The sequence below is a fragment of the Pipistrellus kuhlii genome, unplaced genomic scaffold (genome assembly GCF_014108245.1).
Source record: "Pipistrellus kuhlii isolate mPipKuh1 unplaced genomic scaffold, mPipKuh1.p scaffold_m20_p_55, whole genome shotgun sequence".
Classification (NCBI taxonomy): domain Eukaryota; kingdom Metazoa; phylum Chordata; class Mammalia; order Chiroptera; family Vespertilionidae; genus Pipistrellus; species Pipistrellus kuhlii.
Genome location: NW_023425557.1, coordinates 1,013,273 through 1,019,313, shown reverse-complemented (window position 1 = coordinate 1,019,313; position 6,041 = coordinate 1,013,273).

Here is a 6,041-nt window from a genome sequence, read left to right as displayed (position 1 = left end):
TCTATTCCAGGTGTAGCCTCCAACTTCCTCTGCTTCCAGACAATACAACCTCCAGCCTTCTCCAGTTCTAGACCACACTTTAGACTCTTTGGTTCCACACCGCACAAGCTCAGACCTTTCTGGTTCTGGAATGCACAACTCCCTACCTTCTCTTTTCAGACTGCACAACCTCCAACATGGTCTAGTGTAGGCCTAGCACCCTCCAAACCCCTCTGATTCTAGATCTCACTGCGTTCTGCTCTTTCTCACTCTGCACTTCATTACCTTCAATTCTATTTTCATACCCATGGTCTCCAAAGTTGTCCGATTCTAGACCTCACAGCCTCTAACTCCCTCTGGCTCTAGAGCCTCTGACCATCAGAATCCCCTGGTTCCAGAACTCTCTCTCTTTCTCTGGTTCTAGACCGCTCCCTGTGAACTCCTTTGTTCTAGATGTCACACTCTCGAATTCCTGCTGGTTCCAGATCTTACAACTGTGTTTTCTCTGATTCTGGACCTCATAACCTCATGCTTCCTATTAGCTCTACTCTTCCTAATCTGTAACACATTTGGTTCCAAATCCAGACTTTCTAATTTCTAAATCCCATGATTCCCAGCTCATTCCTTTAAACTTTCTACACTCAAGATTTGCTTTTTTCATCAAAAAGAAGAAAATTGAGTTGTATGTCTTTTTAAAAATATATATTTTTATTGATTTCAGAGAGGGAGAGATAGAAACATCAATAATGAGTCATTGCTTGATCAAACCCCCAACCCGGGCATATGCCTTGATTGGGAATCGAACCATGACCTCCCGGCTCATAGATGGATATTCAACCACTGAGCCATGCCTGCTGGGATCTATGTCTTGATCTTATAACCAATACTTCTAAAACCAGACACCATGCTCTAGTTCTTTTTTTTAAAAAAAAAATATTTTATTGATTTTTTTAAAGAGAGTAGGGGAGAAGGATAGTCAGAAATATTGGCACATCCCCAGTGGGGGGTGTGCAAGAGGCAGCTGATCGATGATTCTCTCTCATCGATGTTTCTAACTCTCTATCCCTCTCCTTCCTCTCTGTAAAAAAATCAATAAAATAAAAAAAGAATAAAGTCAGGCCCTGACCAGTTTGGCTGCCTCCTGCACACTTCCCACTGGGGATGTGCCCATAACCACGGTATATGCCCTTGACCAGAATCGAACCTGAGACCTCTCAGTCCGCAGGCCGACGCTCTATCCACTGAGCCAAACCGGTTAGGGCTCTAGTTCTTTTTTATTCTAGATCTTATGACCTCTACCATTCACTGGTTCTAGACTACACCACCTCTAGACCTTGCAAGTTCCAGGGCCCTCTGATTCTAGATCTGATTATCTCCCTTTTCTCTGGTTCTAGAACTTGGCCTCAAACATATCTGATTCCAGACCTCTACTATAAAATCCCTTGATCCTAGTCCAGTGGTTGGCAAACTCATTAGTCAAAAGAGCCAAATATCAACAGTACAACGATTAAGATTTCTTTTGAGAGCCAAATTTTTTAAACTTCTTCTAACGCCACTTCTTCAAAATAGACTTGTACAGGCCGTGGTATTTTGTGGAAGAGCCACACTCAAGGGGCCAAAGAGCTGCATGTGGCTCATGAGCCACGGTTTGCCAACCACTGTCCTAGACAGTCTCTAATTTCCTCTCACTCCATATCTTATTCCAAATTACCCTGAGTTTAGAACCCAGACTTCAAACATCTTCTGACTATAGAACTTGCCTTATAAATTTCTCTGATTCTAGACCTTACAACTCCCAACTCTTTATTCTAGATCATATGACTCCAAAACCCCTCTAGAACTTGGTCTTCAGGCTTTCTCTAATTCTAGTCCTTACACTATTAGCATACATTCTTCTGGTGCTAGGTCTCACAGCTGCCAGCTGCCTGATTTCAGACCCAAATTCTAATTATAGAACTCAGCCTCCAAATGCTTATGATTCTAGAATCTGAACCTATAGATTTCTCTAGTTCCAAATCTTACAATTCTTGCCTCCCTGATTCCAAACTCCAGCCACCTAACTTTATTTTGGTCTTCTCACTCCACTCAACTTGCCCCATTCCTACTCTCTTGTTTTTAATCCTCACCTGAGGATATTTTTTTCCCATGGCTTTTCAGAGAGAGTGGAAGGGCGGGAGGAGAGGGGAGAAAAAGGGAAAGAGAATCAATGTGAGAGAGACACATTGACTGGTTACCTCCTGCACGTGCCCTGACCAGGGAGCAGGGAGCAAACCTGCATCCCAGGTAACTTGCCTTTGACCAGGAATCAAACTGAACTCCAGTCTGGATGGTGTGGCTCACTGGTTGAGGGTCAATCTATAAACTAGATCACAGTTCAGTTCCCTATCAGGGCACATGCCCAGGTTTCAGGCTCGATCCCCAGTGTGGGGTGTGCAGGAGGCAACCCATCTTTCTCCCTCTCCCTTCCACTCTGAAATCAATTATAATAATAAAAGCACACTATCCTTATTAGGTTGGAGGTCCTTCCCAAGAAGGCCAGGGCTGCGAGGGAAACCCAGGTCCTGGGTGTCAGAGGGAAGCCAGTGCCAGCAGCCTGGGGGAGACCTACTCTTTCACAAATTTCATGCCCTAGTCCTCTAGGACAGTGTTTTTCAACCTTTTTTGGGCAAAGGCACACTTGTTTCATGAAAAAAATCACGAGGCACACCACCATTAGAAAATGTTAAAAAATTTAACTCTGTGCCTATATTGACTATATATAAAGTAATTCTCTTGACTAGGAATCAAATAAACACAAAGAAAGTATTTTATAATTACTTTATTATGAAATATTAAGTAAACAAAATAGTGAAAAATTATAAAATTCTTTTCTTGTCTGCACCTACGGCACACCAGGCAACATCTCTCGGCACACTAGTGTGCCGCGGAACAGCGGTTGAAAAACGCTGCTCTAGGATATAATTTGCTTTAAAAAACAAAAACAAAAAAAACAGAACCCCTTAGATGCCCGGCTGATGCCCTTACCACTGAGCCACCAGTTAGAACCCTACTCTCAAGTCTTCTCACTTCAAGATCCCTATCCTCCAGGTTTCTCTTCTTGCGGACTTCATGCTCAGACCTTTCCATTCTCAATCTCAAAATCCTTAACTTTTCTCGACTCCCCACCTCAGCCCTCCAGATAATGCATTTACTTTTATTTTACCCCAGGAATGTGGGGAACGAAGGACACCCTCACCCTCTTTGGGGGGTTCACAATCCAGACCTCCCCAGCTGCCCAGGCACACGCATAGCCCTATCCACGTATCTAGAGGTGGGGAGAGAGGCGAAGACTCCTCAGTTCTCTGCCGCCACTCGTGTATCCCTAGACCCCCTCTACAATGGTGCTACTCTTGGTCTTTCACAGGAAAAGGCCTTCCTCCCTCCGCCCAATTCACCCCCTGTCTGAAGGGCACTTTTCACTTTGTTTTTCAGGGAATTGCCTGTCCAGATTGGTGCCCTAGGGGGAGAAGGGTCTCCCTCGCCCCTCCCTCCCACAGGGCCCTCCGTAAATAAAACTGTGCTAGACTGGGGGACGGGAAGGGACTGGGCCAGCCACCCTGGCTCTGAACCCCACTGATCTCTGTACCACCACCATAAAGACCTCGCCTTGGTAGGCACCAGAACTCTGTGTGTGGGCTCATCTGTGGAGTTTATTTTAGGGTGTGTGGTTGCCCTGGGTGACAGGTGTCCACATCACTTTGTGATTTTTATATACACGAATGTGCCTCTGTTCCTATGTGGGTCTATGTAACGTGTCTGGTGATGTTGTCGTACCATATGTGTCTTTGTGACATAGTTCTATGAACCTGTGTGAGGAGGGCATTGTCATTCCTTCTACATGTATGTATTAGTATGAGTGAAATACTTTTGTATGAAATACTTTGCCTAATGTATTTCTAGTTACTTCGGGCTTCTGTGTTTCTGAGTGTGTCTTGTGATTAGTTTGGTTTTTTGTTGTTGTTTTTTTGGTTTGTGTGGTAATAGTCTGTGTACATGCATAGAACTGTTTGACACTATAATTCTATGTACTGATGTCTGACATGATTTTCTGTACGTGTGTGTGATTGCATGTCTGTAGATTCACGTGCAGATGGCTGTGCCTCTTCTGACATGTCTCTGTGTATCACCCTCATAATCCCTTTCCGGCGTTCCACATGGGAATATTTTAAAGGGATAAAAACCACATTCAAGACTTGGCATTTGCTGCTCCCTCTGCCCTAAATAGCTTTCACCCTGCCCCTCTCTTCCCTTGTTCATCTCCTCATACTTCAGATGCAGGCTCAGACATCCCCTCCTGCAGAAAGCCTTCCTGCTTGTCCCAGCTGGGCAAGATCCCTCCACAGCCTCCAGTGCCCCAGTCCCCATCACAGCTCCAAGCACTCTGTCCACTCAGAATGTTTACGATGGAGTGAATGTAAAAAGCTCTGACTCTGTGACAGGCCCTCTGCCACACATGACTCACACGATGACTCCTCTAAACCTACACAATAGGCATGATGATTATCTCCACTTTACAGAGGATAAAACAGGTTTAGAGAAGGTGATTTTGCCCAAGGTCATAGAGCTGGGAAGGGCTGAGCTGAACTTGAATCCAGAATTTATATCCATAATGGCAGCCTACCCACACAGACACCAAAAGATTCTCAAAAACTGCTCTGGCTGGTGGTATAAGCGGTTAGAGTAGGGGTGTCGAACTCAATCAGAGAAGGGGCCAAAATCTAAAATCCAGCCTAAATCGCGGGCCGAATGGTTTACTGAACAGTCATAAACTGTCATTGTGATGGAAACGCAGCGGAGTGTAGTGATGACAGCGCGGTGCGGGCCACATTGCAAGGCCTGGCGGGACGGATTTGGCCCGCGGGCCTTGACACATGTGGGTTAGAGCATCAGTCCACACACCGAAGGGTTGTGGGTTCGATTCCCTGTCAAGTGTAGGTACATGGGTTGCTAGTTTGCTCCCCACCCCGGGTCAGGGCCCATGCAGCCATTCCATGTGTCTCACATGGATGTTTCTCTCTCCCTCTACCTTCCTTCCACTCTCTTCTCTGAAAAGCAATAGAAAAAAATATCCTCCTGTGAAGACTGATAAAACACAACAAAATGTATCCCACAAGGTGGGCTCTTGAGCAGCACAGCAGGAATTCAGAGCCTAGGAATCAGGTGGGACAGGTTCAAGTCCTGGCTCTGCCACTTTTTGTTGTTGTATGATCTTGGGTAAGTGCACTGACCTCTGCAAATCTGTGTCCTCACTTGTAAAATGGAGAGGAGACTAGTATCTTCTGGGGTGATCTTTAACTGTCGGCCACAATTAGATGTGGGGGTGGGATACCGTGTGCTTCTGGGAGGGAGCCAGGGCCGCGCCCTAAAGGATTCAAGTACAGTTTGGCACGGGGAGCGGTCGAGGGCGGGAAGGATGGTCTGGAAGTGTGTACCATGTATGCGGATGGCATCTGGACATGTTGCATGCGGTTAGACTATACAAGGCCTCTTAGGCCATCAGAAAGTCCTCAAATTTCCTCCTAGTGGTATAAGGGCCTATGGGAGGGAGTGCGAGGAGAAAGAAGGGAGACAGAGCCTTGCTCAGGATTAGGGGGCCTCCGGTTAATAACTTAGAGGTTTTAGGAACATTGACCCTCGGGGTTGGAACTTTAGTCTGAGAAACCACCCATTTTTCAGGGAGGGGGAACAAGCCCCAGAGAGGAGAGGAGCCGGTGTTCAAGGTCACGAAGGTAACTGACCGCGGGGCTGGATTCCCGGCTCGGGTTCCGCGTGGGGCTCGGCACAGCCCGGCCTGAGCCGCACGCACCAGCGGCCTGACCCTCCGACCCCGGACAAATCCGCTTCCCGCCCCCGGGTCTTCCGTCTCGGAACGTGGGGGGGGCCTCTTCCCCCCGCGCGCCCCCTTTCCCCTTCCCCTTGGCTCATTCTAGGAAGGGCGACGCCGGAGGACCCCGTAGTCACCGTGCCCTCCGCGCGCTCCGCGGCGAGAGAGATCTGCGCAGGCGCGCCAAGGGGGCCTTCGG